Consider the following 15,495-nt stretch of genomic DNA (forward strand, 5'->3'; position numbering starts at 1 on the left):
AGTTACAAAGAGTTACTGCATATATCTTGCGATTCATCTACAACTGTCAACAGAGGAATGAAAACAGATATGTTGGACACTTGACTGTTGAAGAGATCAACAAAGCCTCTCTCTTGTGGATTAAGAATGTTTAACACCGTTCATTTCAAGATATCTTACACCCCCTTGAATCAGGCACATAACATCATATGATTCGCCAGTTGAAACCCTACCTGGATGAAGAGGGCAGGATCCGTTGTAGAGGACGTATTGAAAATGCGCCAGTCAGTGAAATGCCAAAAATCCCTTCCTGATACCTGGAAAAAATAAGTGAACTACGCTTTTGGTTGAAGATGTACACAAAAAGAATCTACATGCAGGAGTTAATTAATTTCAATAATACGCCAAAAATTCTGGATACCAGCAATCCGCAATCCGATCTTATCCTGCTCCTGACCCCCCACCATTACCCAAGGATCGTGTCAATGATCATCCACCTTTTACAGTCACAGGAGTTGATTTTACTGGCCCCCTCCATGTGAAATCTGGATACAGAAAAGACAAGAAAGTTTATATTTGTCTTCTTACTTGTGCCAATTCACGTCCAATTCATTTAGAAGTTGTACAAGACTTGTCAGAGGATACCTTTCTACGTGCATTCAAGCGTTTTGTTAGTAGAAGGTCTCTACCTAGGATTATGATGTCTGATAATGGATCCACATTTGTAGCAGCGTCTGACACCATGCAACAACTTACACAATCAACAAAAATTCAAGAGGAACTGTTAATCCGCGGAACAACCTGGAAATTTATCCCTACAAGAGCCCCTTGGTTTGGTGGATTTTGGGAAAGACTAATTGGATTAAAAAAGGAAACTGTGTAGAAAGTAATCGGAAAAGCCTTTGTATGTCTTGACACTCTCAATACTGTCATCACAGAAGTAGAAGCAATCATTAATGATCGCACTTTGACATATATTTCATTGGATGACAAAGATCCAGAACCCCTTTGCCCTTCTCATCTTCTCATGGACGAAGACTAAATTGTCTACCTTATCCAGAGGAATTGATGATGATGAATTCCTTGAAAGACCACGAAAACAGCCAGACTGATATTTGTAGATCAGCAAAACAAAAACATCAGTTACTACAGCATTTTTGGAAAAGATGGATCCAAGAATATCTTAAAGCGTTACGGGAATTCCATCGGACATCAGGATCAAATACACAATCTATAAAATCTGGGGATGTTGTGTTAATCGAAGAGGAGACTCCAAGAATGAAGTGGAAATTAGGAGTGATAGAAGAATTAGTGAAAGGAAAGGACGATTTTGTTCGATCTGCAAGGTTAAGAACAAAATGTGGAACAACGACAATACCAATTATGAAACTTTTTCCACTTGAAATTAATAAGAAAGATAATACCGCAAGAACATGTAATAAGAGTGTAACAAAAAATAATCACAACGCGAATGAACCTTATTATTCTTATTTAAATTTGTGTACATTTTGACGGCCCCAGGATGTCGTGGAACTCTTGACAGTTTAATTATTCTTCTTTGTGTAATGTCAATCTATACACACTTACATTATGTTTTGAATGCCGTACTATGACGTCATAATAGCATGACGTCATATACGATCAGAGTTGAAATAAACACTAAACAGAACAGAAGTGTTTTTCATATCTTTGAGTTACAAACCCACAACATTCTTGATAAAAGTATCGTTATCTGCAAATTTGAAATTGATATGACATATGCTAACTGCATTTACTAATCTTACAGGTGCCTGAAAAAATTTGATTTAGTCCAAGTCTGATCCTGGTGCCTGGAAGCTATTAATTACGGATCTGGTGAAATGGTGAAAATGGGGCAATGTTTTATTAAATATTGAGACTGTCCCTGTATCATCATTTGGACTCAATATGTTAAATTGTAAATGTTTTTCCTAAATGCTTCAAATTCCTCAAAGGACTGAATATGCTTTTGTTTCATAAAGGGAGAATTTGAGATTTTTCAATATACATTTTTCAATTGGCTGACTATTATGGGAACCGTTTTGACTGCAAACAAAAACTCTCCTCTGCAATGTGTCGTCATTTCTAAAATTAGTTCGATAAGAAATTTTTCATGAACATAAATGGTAGGTGAAAGTTTTTTTCAGTTATAGAGTTTTATGTAAATCTCTACGAACTCACTACATGAACAAAAATTCGAGGAATAAATGAACAACAGGTCCTGCATTTACTGTATCAAATCATTTCCTGTGGAGAGACTTATAAATGCATTAAAATCCAGAGAAGAAGCTGAAAATGTGCAAATGATAACGAACGACGCACATCGCATAACACATGACGACGGGCGAAAACAGATAGCAATAGGTCACCTGAGTGACTCAGGTGACCTAAAAAGAAGAAGTATCTTGCTCTGGCTTCAGTTCGAAGTTGAAATGTATCGACGACAAATTATTGCTACTTTCATTCCTTTATGTAATGAAATGAGAAGTTAACAAACAGTGATCATGCTCAAAAGTTCAACATAGATTACAAATTGTGAGCAGAGCCAACACGGACCTCCGAAAACAGAGGTGGGATCAGGTGCCATGTAATTATTTTTCTCTATCACCTGCATACTGTGTTGATTCGCGTGATCTGAGTACAATTAATTTCTTATCAAAAATCGGCTACTGACAAATACGCTAATTTTACAGGGCTTGTCTCAATTGCAAAAATGTTTTCACCTATCATAATATATAATGGAATTCATTTTTTTAATGTTAGAATTTATTGCTGGAATATATAAACTTACATACATATAACGATTGTATATACACACATGGACATATATGCTATGTTGTTGTCCATGCCTGAAATATATATGTGTTATTCTGTTGTCCATGATAATGAAGTTTGTTTTTCCTTAAAATTCAATGTCAGCTCAATATTCAATTACCGATATTAATGCTGAAAGGTGGGGGAGGGGCTTTTTTCTTATTTAGAAAAAGTAGTTATGATTTTGTGAATTATTTTATATAATAGGATTACATTTCTAGTAGTAGTACACTAAATCATATGCCTGTTAATGCTTCAGATGCACCAGTCCGTACACAAACAAATGTCTCGATATTCTGGGAAATATTGTTCAAACAAGGAAATGCATGTATGCGTTAGTATTAATATAGTTACCTCTGCTTTTATTAGGTTCCAAAAAATTGTAGATTAATTTTCATTCAGACTAAAAAATAGTATTAAATATCTGGCAAGATGGGAAATTATATCTTGAAGTTGTACAATGTATTAAGCTTGTATATAAGGCTTTAAAATAGAATTTTCTCGCAAATATTTTTCAAAGCTGAAAAATATGTTGAAATTTGAGCAGTCCATAGAAATCTGAGATATGAATTCCTAACTCCAACAGTTGTCCAAAATTTTCAGTTTAAGTTCTTTGTATTAAGTTTAATCTTTTAATTATGTGAGTAAAGCCCGTTTTTATCCTTGGTATTATTTATGATATTATGCATTTTTAAGTATACTACATGTACATGTATAAGGGACTAATGTAAATGATATTCAAACATGATTTGATAGTGTTGACTGCATTAAGATTTCAAAAAAAAAAATGTCGAAAACTTGGAAAGAGATATGCATGTATCTCTTAATAATAATAAAAAAGAATGATCACTTATTTGCGTATTTCTATGAGATCCCAAAATCTGTTTAATCACATGCATGTGACCATTGGAATTTTGCGAAAAGCGCTTTTTCAGTCGACAGTTTACTTTGACATTTAAACCTGTAATATCTTAACATCTAGAAAATATTATTTATGCCCTCCATTTATCTTATGCCAGACAAATGCCTGTACAGTAAAGAATGAGTGGAAACCAGTTCCATCTTGGTCCCGCAGCTTCGTTAATTTTTTACTTCCATAAACCACCAAGACATGCTTTGATGAATAATGTCATTTATTAATGACGAAGATAAACAACTAATTACAAATAAACTACCTTAACTACTAGGGAGATCCCAGATAAACGTAAAAGGACTTATTGAGCAGCTGATATCACACAGGCAGAGGGATCTCCCTAAAGTCTAAGTAAGACATGATTATCACATTTATAAGATGGGAGATCACCAGGTAACATATACATGTATATACAAACTAGTCCTCAACAATGGCAGGGGGATCTCCCTGTGATATGAAAAACCAAAACAATGTAAAAATTAAGGTGGCATATACAAAAATTTCGCCGAAAAACAGCTTGAGTAAAAATTAAGGTGGTATGTATAAGAAATGTTTACAAAATTTGGCGTATACAATGGCAAGATAAAATGGTATATACAAATTCAAAACAAATCTCTGGTACACACAGTTACATCACAATTACAAGACAATTCTAAATGTATCAAGGTGGGTATGAAGGGGATGGTGGAGGGTTAATTTTCACACAATCAATCTTGCTGTTTACATAAAAGCGTCCTTCACATACCAGGGTAAAAACAAAAGTGATCTCCACGTGATCATAATCCTGCAATTTCATTGGTTATTGATGAGATACAAGAACAAATATTTCTTCAAATAGATATAGATGAACCCTCAGGTTAAAAATAACTATAAAAACCGAATACTAAAAATAGATGTGATAAAAATAGATGGAACGATACAATGATGCCATAAAACATATTATATAAAAATAATATTTCATTATGTCTTATACTGTTTTCCTTACAAACACTGAAGCTTGTTTTTGCTTAAAACTGAACACGACTCGTAAATAGGCATACGCCATTTTCGATATTACTATCTACGATATCAGCACCGGGGTATACTCTTAGCATTCGTTACACCTGACTGATTTATTGTCGCGGGTATCGTCGTGGAATGGCGACCCGTGTTCGTGCTGGTTATCTTGCATTACCTTTGTTTACATTTTTTTGCAGTAATGTGTATTTTGTGTTTGTATACTGCACTTATCTGTGCATCTGTTGTAAGTTTCTTTGGTATCTTACGCTCCTGCGTTAGAAGAAGTACACAGTTATTTTTTTTTGCCGCTACTGAGTGCTGTATAGCATACGTTCGTCTACACCGGTGACGATTGATTACAGTCTAAACAGTGACTAAGTGAGCGGCTTTATATAGGGGCCCTCAGATATAGAGAGAGACCAATCGAATATGGCGGACACATTCCTTTTACGAATCGTGTTCAGATTTAAATTGACATATACAACAGGACAATTGCCTGAGAATGAAATATGTTATTTATTTTAAGTCAAAAATGACGAAATATTGGATTTACAAACAAAGAGGGAAATCAGCAAATATCAAACATTTTGTCATCTAGTTACATAACATTTCATCACATTTCTCCTGATTTCCCCCCCCCCCCCCCCCCAAACAATATTTTCACAAATAACAATAATACTTCAGTATTAGTTCAATCACAAACTTTGAAAAATTGTTCAAAAGCTTATAAAAGCAAAAAGATGGCGAACAGTAGGGCCAAAGCAATTTGATGGCAAACAATAGGGCCAACAAGGCCTCCATACGCCAAAGAAGATTGTATTGCAAATCCTAGAATGTTACAAACAATATTATTAGATTTCCAAAATAACCAAATTAGTGTTACAAGTTATATCAAAATAATAAATAATACAAAGAAGCTGAGATTTCAAGGTGGATATACAAGATTTAGGGAGGTGGTAAGTTAATAAAATTCACAGTTTAGATGCGGCTGCAGAATATTTAAGTTAAACAATGTAAATAAAAAGATTAAGGACGCATAATGCAAAAGTGAGATTTCACTGGCCGAGGCACAGATGATTCTCTCAGTGAAAAGGGGCTCAAAACAGGGCTTCATGATCGGGGGAACAATACAGGTTAAATAATAAAATGGAAAACAGTTTCGACATAAATGCTATTATCTTCATAATCTTTATTTTACTATGTATAGATTTCTATCATTGACCTTGGACCCTTCGACCTCTAAATCAATAGGGGTCTTATTGGACCATAGATAGTAAGATATAAAATTTCATTGCAAAAGCTCAAATGTTTGTTTTTTTTAAGAGACAGTCCGGAAACAAAAGTGTTACACACAAACAGAATGTATGAATTTCGGAACATGATATTGTCTCTTTGATTTTTGTTTTTTATTTTGAACAATTATTTTACCGGAAAAAATTAAACGTTTCGAATAAAATGCGGCGCATGCTCGCAGAGGAGCGCGGAAGAATCTTTGACATTTTTTTAAGAAGGTCCCTGCGTAAAAGAGTTGAGTTTCTACAATATTATCAGCCTTTATCGACATTTTTATTACCACAAGCAATTATAATCTTTTATTCCAAGTAATTTTGTATTAATTAACACAAAGAAAAAAAAATCTGTGGTTGCTTCACAATTGCATCTTCACCATTTAGGTGACCATTTGTTGTACCGGAAGTTTCGAGTGACGGGAAGTGATACTATCTTGAATCGTCAATTGTCAAGACGTCGGGTAACCAGTTAGATGATGATTTCGTTAAAGAAATCTGGATTGACAGGTGTCGAACAGTGATTTGTGGTCATATGCGGAATAAGGCTGTTTCATTAATTTTCAACAAACACCATTTAATCATGTTGATAATGAAAGAAATCGGAATAATAAAATGAAAATTTTACTGATACATGTAAGTGTCCATTAAGCTGACGGGTTATAAGTTTTGACTAAGATACATGAATATGGTTTTTCTCTTTATTAAATGATGGATAGCAAACAATAAGATTTATACTGCACACAAATACCCAAACAAAAACAGATTGTTACCGTCAATAAGTCTAGTTTCCAGTACATAAAACATTTGTATATAAAACAATTTGGGGACAACAATTAGAAAATTAGTTTACGAAAGGACAGGTTACAAGACATTACAAACTTTCAAAATAAGACTTGTTATAAATGCATAGGAAAACAGATATCTATTTCAATCGTAACAGTTTCCTATTCATATTAAAAGGTGAATTTGGAAACTGTTGCCAACACATGATAGAATTTGTTGAGAATAACCACTAAGAAATGAGACGTACTCAGACCATGTCAACTAAAGTCAATTTTGTGATAAAGGCCATGGATCAGATTAGTAGAGGAAAACACTAGCGAAGATTCCGAGTTTCTTGTCTAGAAACTAACCTTTGCAGATGGTAACGAGCGCTTAGGATTCTAAACCTACTTTTGAAATTTATCCTGAACACGAAATTTCCTACCGGAAGTTTGGACAACTCTTTTCAATTTTAACTTCTGAGGGGGAGTTTTTTGTTATTTTGATGTGATTTTTTTGCATCGGAAACATCTAGTAAATAAATTCTTCATCTCTTTTTTAAAAGATGAACTTAAGCTTGCGTAAATCAATAGATCTATAGGCTTCCCAAATGTAAAAGTCAGTGACAAAACTATAATATATACTCCATTAAAGACGTAATGATTTGAGATGGTATAATTAGTATCAACCGTGGGCACATGTGTCAAAAGGATTATGAGCGGCAATTCCTGTAAAATGTAGGATATCCCCATAAAAATATTGACCTTTATAAGGATTATAAATTTAATACTTTTTGCAGTTGTTTTCCTTACGTTTATTGACAACAGTGATATTTTAGCTAAATTTTGTCGTAAAAGAAATACCAATATAATATTTGCAAAAATATGAATAGCGAATGGAATAAGGTGAAAGTAAGACATGAAAAAGTAATAAATTACTTTGTTCCATACGGATTCTGTTGAAAGAAATCTAAAATAAGAAGGTTCAAATACTTCACATCCCGTTATTACTTTCATAGGATGCCCTGGTTTAAACTGCTGCATTAACCGAATCTTCAAAAACTGTGTTTTCGTTCTGCATATTTCATAGAGAGCTGTTATCGACACATGCGTAAAAGCAAATCCACACCACACCTTTTTAAACTGCACTTGTCTAACTTTAAACGGAAACGCAACCAAAAACAGTTGATGCAAAATCATAAGAGTTTTTAACCAAACAGAAACGCCATGAATATTGCTTTGTGTTCTAAAGGAGTAAAATATCCATTTACAAACATTGTACTCGATAAAGCCGTAGTTCATGTCAAAGGCAGACAGGAGTCCATCTCTAATTGTAGAAACGAAAATGAAACAAACATCTGACAACATGATGCAGATAATGAATCGCTGTGTATACCCAAAAAGTTTTCCGCGCATAAATGCAATTAACATCAAAAAAGCGGAACCTAATGGTATAATAGAGAACACCGGTCCATAGAGGAAGGCATATGCTTGACCCCAAGTACCGTAAATATTTGTAATTTCGAGGCATTTTTTACTCCTCATGTTATCTAAAGTAAAATTCCAACCAATATTCTCTAGTCGTTTGATTAAGAAGTCTTCGTGATCCTTGTTCATCTTTTGTTTGATGTTATACACATGTAGTTTGGCAAGAGTCGCATTTACATACAAAAATTCAACTTGTTCGATAATGAAAAATCCCTACCATACTTAACAAATCTTAACTCTCTCTCTCTCTCTACATATATATGGTGGCAATGTGATATTTTGTCAGCCGATATTTTATCAGTGGCATTTGTTGGATCCAGAAAGGATTCTGTAAGTCTGGCGAGTACTCCTATACAGTTACTTGTCTTGAATTTTTTATTTTGTTTTTATGAAGATAACGAGATTCAATATGATCTGTGTTTTGCGAGGTATTAAAGCAAAGTGATACAGAAACATTGTTGTGACAAACAAGAAATTGATGCAGTGCACTTTGAATTAAAAAGTACTTTAGGATTAAGTTTTACTTTTTTTTTTAGATTTAATTTCTTCATTTAATCTTTTAATAAGATAAAGAAACATAATCAATCTTTCACGGTCGAATATTATTTTTTATGCTTTTGATTCAAAGACCACATTTCTTTCTTAATTTGTCAAAATATACCATAGTGATGAGCCTTCGATTGTATCGCGAAAAATAAAATTTAATCTATCCGTAATAAAGGTATCCAAAGGGCTGGACTTTATTACTTGTTTATACTGTAAAATCTCTTGTGGGGGTCAAGTTTGAGGTATTTCAAGTAAGAAAATGATATTGCTTCGTGGTTGAAGAAAAGTCATAATAATATAGTTGGAAATAGTAACATTTCGTTGAGAACATGAATTCACTGGAATCTTCATATCAAAAAAAATAATAATAATAATAATAATAAACCCAAACAAAAACAAAAACAGACAACAGGCCCAAGGGCCTTAACGGTCACCTGAATATAATACAACAATTTCAAAGTTAAATACACTGATAGATGAAGCAATGTGCCCTAAAGCAAGAGAAGTAGGAAGATCAGGATCAACAAAATAATTAGTCTAGTATTCAGTATCAACTCATAAATTAAGTTCTAATCTGTCCCCCACTTAACACTATCACCATGCAGACTATTGACAAACTATTAGTGCTTCTGTACTATTTTTTATACCCATATTAAGACCTCTAGCATTGACCTCTCTTATGGTCTTTGAAGAACTTTTAATAAGATAAGTTATTTTTGTCTCATTTTTATTTATCTATTACTTACAGGTCTACCTGATTATTAAAACTAAGAAAGTACTTTTTTAATTATACGATAAACATTCTTGCTTAATTATCTTATTCTATTAACCTTTCAAATACATTATTTACAGTGATTAATTATCAAAGGTGAATGGAAAAGGGGAATAACTTCTCTCAGTAGAATACAAATTAATAGAGCCCTGCCCAGGACCAGAATGCTTAGACGAATGGTCCAGATGTTTAAAAATCTGGTAGAAATACACTTACTCAATGACATATCATTTAAACTTTTACTCAGTTTGCTTCCGATATGCCCAGAAGCAGAGAAGAATTTCACAGGTACAATGCATTTTCACTACAGATTCAACAAAGCCTTACCCTAACACCAGAACCCAAGACCAAGGGTCAAGAAATTTACAAATTTGGAAGAGTTACCCTCATCGTCATAACTATGGACTTCAAAGAATTAACACTTTTCCACTATATTATCAAAAGCCCCCCCCCCCTCGTTATGCCAGAACCCCTCACCCTAGGACCACAAGATTTAAAAATTCTGTTCAAAGCTCCCATTTTCATCATAGCTAAGCAATTTATTATCAGCTCAACACTAAGGAGCAGACAGGATTAATTAATGATTAATTAATAGAATTAATGCTTTTTCACTATATAATCAATAGAGCCCCCCCCCTCCTCAAGAACCCCAAAAACTGAGGCCATATATTTAAAAATTTTGGAAGAGGCATCCTTGTCTATCATAATCATGCACTTAGTTTGTTTAAATAATCTCCAGTAGCAGAGAAGAAGATTTTCAAAGAATCAATGTATTTTCACTATATAATCAATAGAGCCCCACCCTAACACCAGAACCCCTGACCCTGGGGCCATGAAATTCACAATTTTTGAAAAGGCATCCTTATGCATCATAACCATGCACTTAGTTTGTTTAAATAGTTTCCAGTAGCAGAGAAGAAGATTTTCAAAGAATCAATGCATTTTCACTATATAATCAATAGAGCCCCGCCCTAACACCAGAAACCCTGACCCTGGGGCCATGAATTTCACAATTTTGGAAGAGGCACTCTTGCTCATCATAACTATGTACTTAGTAACTTTATTTGATACCCAGGAGCAGAGAAGAAGATTTTCAAAGAATTAAAGCATTTTCACTATATAATCAATAGAGCCCCACCCTAACACCAGAACCCCTGACCCAGGGGCCATGGCTTTCACAATTCTGGAAGAGGCCCACCTCCTCATCATAACTATGTACTTAATTTATCACCTTAATGCCCAGGAGCAGAGGAGAAGATTTTCAAAGAAATAATGCATTTTCACTATATAGTTGATAGAGCCCCACCCTAACACCAGAACCCCTGACCCTGGGGCCATGAATTTCACAATTTTGGAAAAGGTACTCTTGCTCATTATACCTATGTACTTAGTTACTTTATTTAATACCAAGGAGCAAAGAAGAAGATTTTCAAAGAATTAATGCTTTTTCACTATATAATCAATAGAGCCCCGCCCTAACACCAGAACCCCTGACCCTGGGGCCATGAATTTCACAATTTTGGAAGAGGCACTCTTGCTCATCATAACTATGTACTACTTAGTTCTTTTAATTAATACCCAGGAGCAGAGAAGAAGATTTTCAAAGAATTAATGCATTTTCACTATATAATCTATAAAGCCCCATCCTAACACCAGAACCCCTGACCCTGGGGCCATGAATTTCACAATTTCGGAAGAGGCACTCTTGTTCATCATAACTATGTACTTAGTAACTTTATTAAATAGCCAGGAGCAGAGAAGAAGATTTTCAAAGAATTAATGCATTTTCACTATATAAATCAATAGAGCCCCACCCTAACACCAGAAACCCTGACCCTGGGGCCATGAATTTCACAATTTTGGAAGAGGCACTCTTGCTCATCATAACTATGTACTTAGTAACTTTATTTAATACCCAGGAGCAGAGAAGAAGATTTTCAAAGAAATAATGCACTTTCACTATATGATCTATATAGCCCAACCCTGGGGCCAGAACCCCTGACCCTGGGGTCATGAATTTCACAATTTTGGTAGAGGGCTCAATGCTTATTATAATGATGCCAACAGTTTGACTGCTTGATGTCCAGGAGTAAAGAAGAAGATTTTTAAAGATTGCATTATTTTTGGTGGTTTTAGCCCCACCCCTTAGGCCCCAGGGGGGCAGGGACCATGAAATTCACAATTTTTGTTCCCCTTCACCTATAGATGCTATATACCAAATTTGGTTGAAATTGGTTGAGCGGTTCTAGAGAAGAAGTTAAAAATGTTCAAAAGTTAACGCACGACGGACGACGCATGACGCACGACGACGGACGAAAACAGATAGCAATAGGTCACCTGAGTGACTCAGGTGACCTAAAAAACCTTGATGCTGCCATAAGACAGTAGTACCCGCACTAAGGTGTTTGCCCATAAATGTACACTCCTTCAAATTTGGGTAACCAAGGAAAAAGCCACAATAATTGGTAATAATTTACATAGAACATGTAGTTGTCAAATCGAGCAAAAAATGCTCAGGTGGACATGTGGCCCATGCGCTTTCATATACTAAATTCATTACCAGTCTGAAATTACAGAGTTTAATTAATGATGTAAATTATGTGGTTTTTTTTTTTTTTTTTTTTTTTTTTTTTTTTTTTTTTTAAATTAATATTATTAAAGAGGGGGATGCAATTTTGGTCCATAATTGGAACTCTTTAAGTTTATTTTCAAAACAAATATTATTATTTTAGTGCATTTTTTGATGAACTCAAATTAAAAAAAAATTAGATGCCAACTTTCGAAATTGATCAGATTGTGCAAACTTTTATCAGTATTAAGGTAGGAAAAACCCCTCCCTAAAACCCACACCCGATCAATTTTGTCAACCTCCTCTCCCCACAACTTGCCTGTTTTCTGAAATAGATAGTACAAAATTATGTAAAAAAAAAAGTACTTATAATATAAAATTTGTACATGTACCATGTGTACACCTTTTTGAAAATTTCTAGACCCTCGACTCACATTGGACTTGTTTTAACATTATCATTATTGGATTGTACATGTCGTACACATCATTATATCAGTAGGAATTAATTCATTGTGTGTTTTAATTCATTTGGATTATATATAATGAAGTTGACAGTACCTATGACAGGTGGTAAGTAAAAGTTTAGGTATAAAATGGGGTAAAATAATCTGAAATGCAAATGGTTAGGTTATAGCTTAAAAAGGATCAAAGATCATCGGATTTCAAATGCAAGTTATATATTGAAGCAAGTCCCTGGGGGTCCTTCGCATTCCCTCGATATGGAAACAATCAAATAGCTTTAAATAAGATCGGAAATCCCAAAGCCGTCTTTTCATTATGACAGATTCAATGGTATAAGGGGTCATGACCCCCAAAGGTCTCCCTGGCCACCCCCTGTACCTGAAACGACAAATGATTATGTAACTGAAAAATGGTTAAAACTTTTCCCCTTGACCATGCACTGTTGACCATACATAATTTTGTTTCTTGTATCATTATGTATCTAATGGTATAAAGGTTATCAACCTCTAGCCTGAGGGTCATCCCCACCCCCTTGAACAGCTGTTGAACTAGAAATAGCAATATGACGTGCAATTCATCAGTGCATCAATGCATATGATAAGATTGCTTGACATTCCGTTCATGATTTGGGGTCAACCCACTCTCCTGATTATGAATGAAAATCATTCAGATAGACGTAATTTTAAACTTTGTGCACATTTTTGTTATATATTCACAATTTTTTTAATATCAAAGCAAAGTATAAGTTTGCATACATAAACAAACTGGGGGGTGGGAAAGGGGAAAAGGGGAAGGAGTTATCTCTGCTCCTGAACTCCTGATAATTATTAACCCCACTTCTGACTTGTCATCATTTTTTACTCTTCTCAAAACAAACATGTGCATGTTTATTACGTAGTCAATAGATATCTATTTAGACTTTTGGTCATATTCCTAGTTTTTCCTTGAATCTGGAATGATGATATAAATATTTTAAGAATGATCAAGAGTTGAACAGGTCTTGCATCTTAAAATTGATTAAGCTCTGTGGTTGAATTAGCTATCTATCGCTATAGTTTGATTTTGCTTTTCAAAAAGCTTGATTAGCTATATATAATGTACCGTTTTCTAAAATATGCAGTTTTTCAACATGGATAAAAGTCATACTATGGTGACATTGTATACATTTTCAGCTTCGAGCTATTCTGAAAACAATGCATGAATTTTTTCAAATAGATTATAGTTCTTTCTGAGCACTTGCGATCATAAGTTTTTAGTTTTGCATATGGCTATAAACCTGGGGTATTTTTTCTCTCTTTCTCCTTTTCTTTCTTTCTTTCCTTTGTTCTGACATCTACTTGAACCAACCATTAAAATGGAATAATATAAGAATTTTTTTAATTGATGATTTTTTAAGGATTTTATACTACATGTAATTCAAACTGCAGCTAAATTGATATCACTCCCAGATATATAAAAAATAAGTTTACTCACAATCATGTCTTTGATCTACAATTAATTGCAAAAGAACATAAGAAGTCTTTTTCATGATTTGGAACTTCTATTATTTAAAACACGTAAGTTTTTTACTTAAATCCCTTAAAAAATACACAACTGTCTTCGGGAGCATGCACAAATGAATTAAATTACCGATATGTTTAATAATTTGAAAACAACTCACTGAACCCTCAACTGATTTACCCCTCAGGGTATAATTATCATACATGAGCCTCTACAAAAAGTTTTAACTTAGGTAACACTTAGTGTTAATTCCAGTTTGTCAAAATCATGACCTCTTTGGGTAGGCTGGGGCTACAATAAGGGATCGAAGATTTACATGGGAATGTATAGGGAATATAAATCTTCAAAAGTCCTCTCAAAAACCACTGGACAAGAAAAAAATAACTTTATGTGAAAACTTCATAACATAGTGTAGAATCAAATGTGTTCTTTCAAAACTCTACTCTTCCTACAGCTTTGATTATGGATTTCATTAATACCTGGAGCCAAGTAGACTATACTAAGATACATGTACATAATTCTCTTTATCGGTTTTTGATTTCCTATTATACTATTGCCATGGTTAGTAAAAAAAAAAGATATTCTTGTGAAATGCATTCAAAACGCTACTCCTCCTAGAGTTTTGGTTCAAATTCAATGACTTTGTGCACATAACCCTTTCATAATGTACATAATTTAATGTTCATCAGTTTTTGATTTCTTTGAATAATGCTGCCATGGTTACAAAATGTAGATTAAAAATGCAAAAAGAAAAGTTATTTTTCAGCCCCTATTTGTCCCACAAGATGAATTGAAAAATTCAGAAACCTTATTCCACATCTACAGGACGCAATCAATCATCTTCCAAATGATAATTAGGCTACTGCATAAAATGTAAGAGGAGTTCTGCGAACCAGGGTGTTTTTGTATAAAAAAAAAAACAAACAAAAAACTTACATGATTTATTTATTATTATATTATTTATGTCTCATACTGTTTTCCTTAGAAACACTGAAGCTTGTTTTTGCTTAAAACTGAACACGACTCGTAAATAGGCATACGCCATTTTCGATATTACTATCTACGATATCAGCACCGGGGTATACTCTTAGCATTCGTTACACCTGACTGATTTATTGTCGCGGGTATCGTCGTGGAATGGCGACCCGTGTTCGTGCTGGTTATCTTGCATTACCTTTGTTTACATTTTTTTGCAGTAATATGTATTTTGTGTTTGTATACTGCACTTATCTGTGCATCTGTTGTACGTTTCTTTGGTATCTTACGCTCCTGCGTTAGGAGAAGTACACAGTTATTTTTTTTTGTCGCTACTGAGTGCTGTATAGCATACGTTCGTCTACACCGGTGACGATTGATTACAGTCTAAACAGTGACTAAGTGAGCGG

This window comes from Saccostrea echinata, unplaced genomic scaffold (genome assembly GCF_033153115.1).
Source record: "Saccostrea echinata isolate AGI-Se365-2 ecotype Australia unplaced genomic scaffold, CSIRO_AGI_Sech_v1 ptg000028l, whole genome shotgun sequence".
Classification (NCBI taxonomy): Eukaryota; Metazoa; Mollusca; class Bivalvia; order Ostreida; family Ostreidae; genus Saccostrea; species Saccostrea echinata.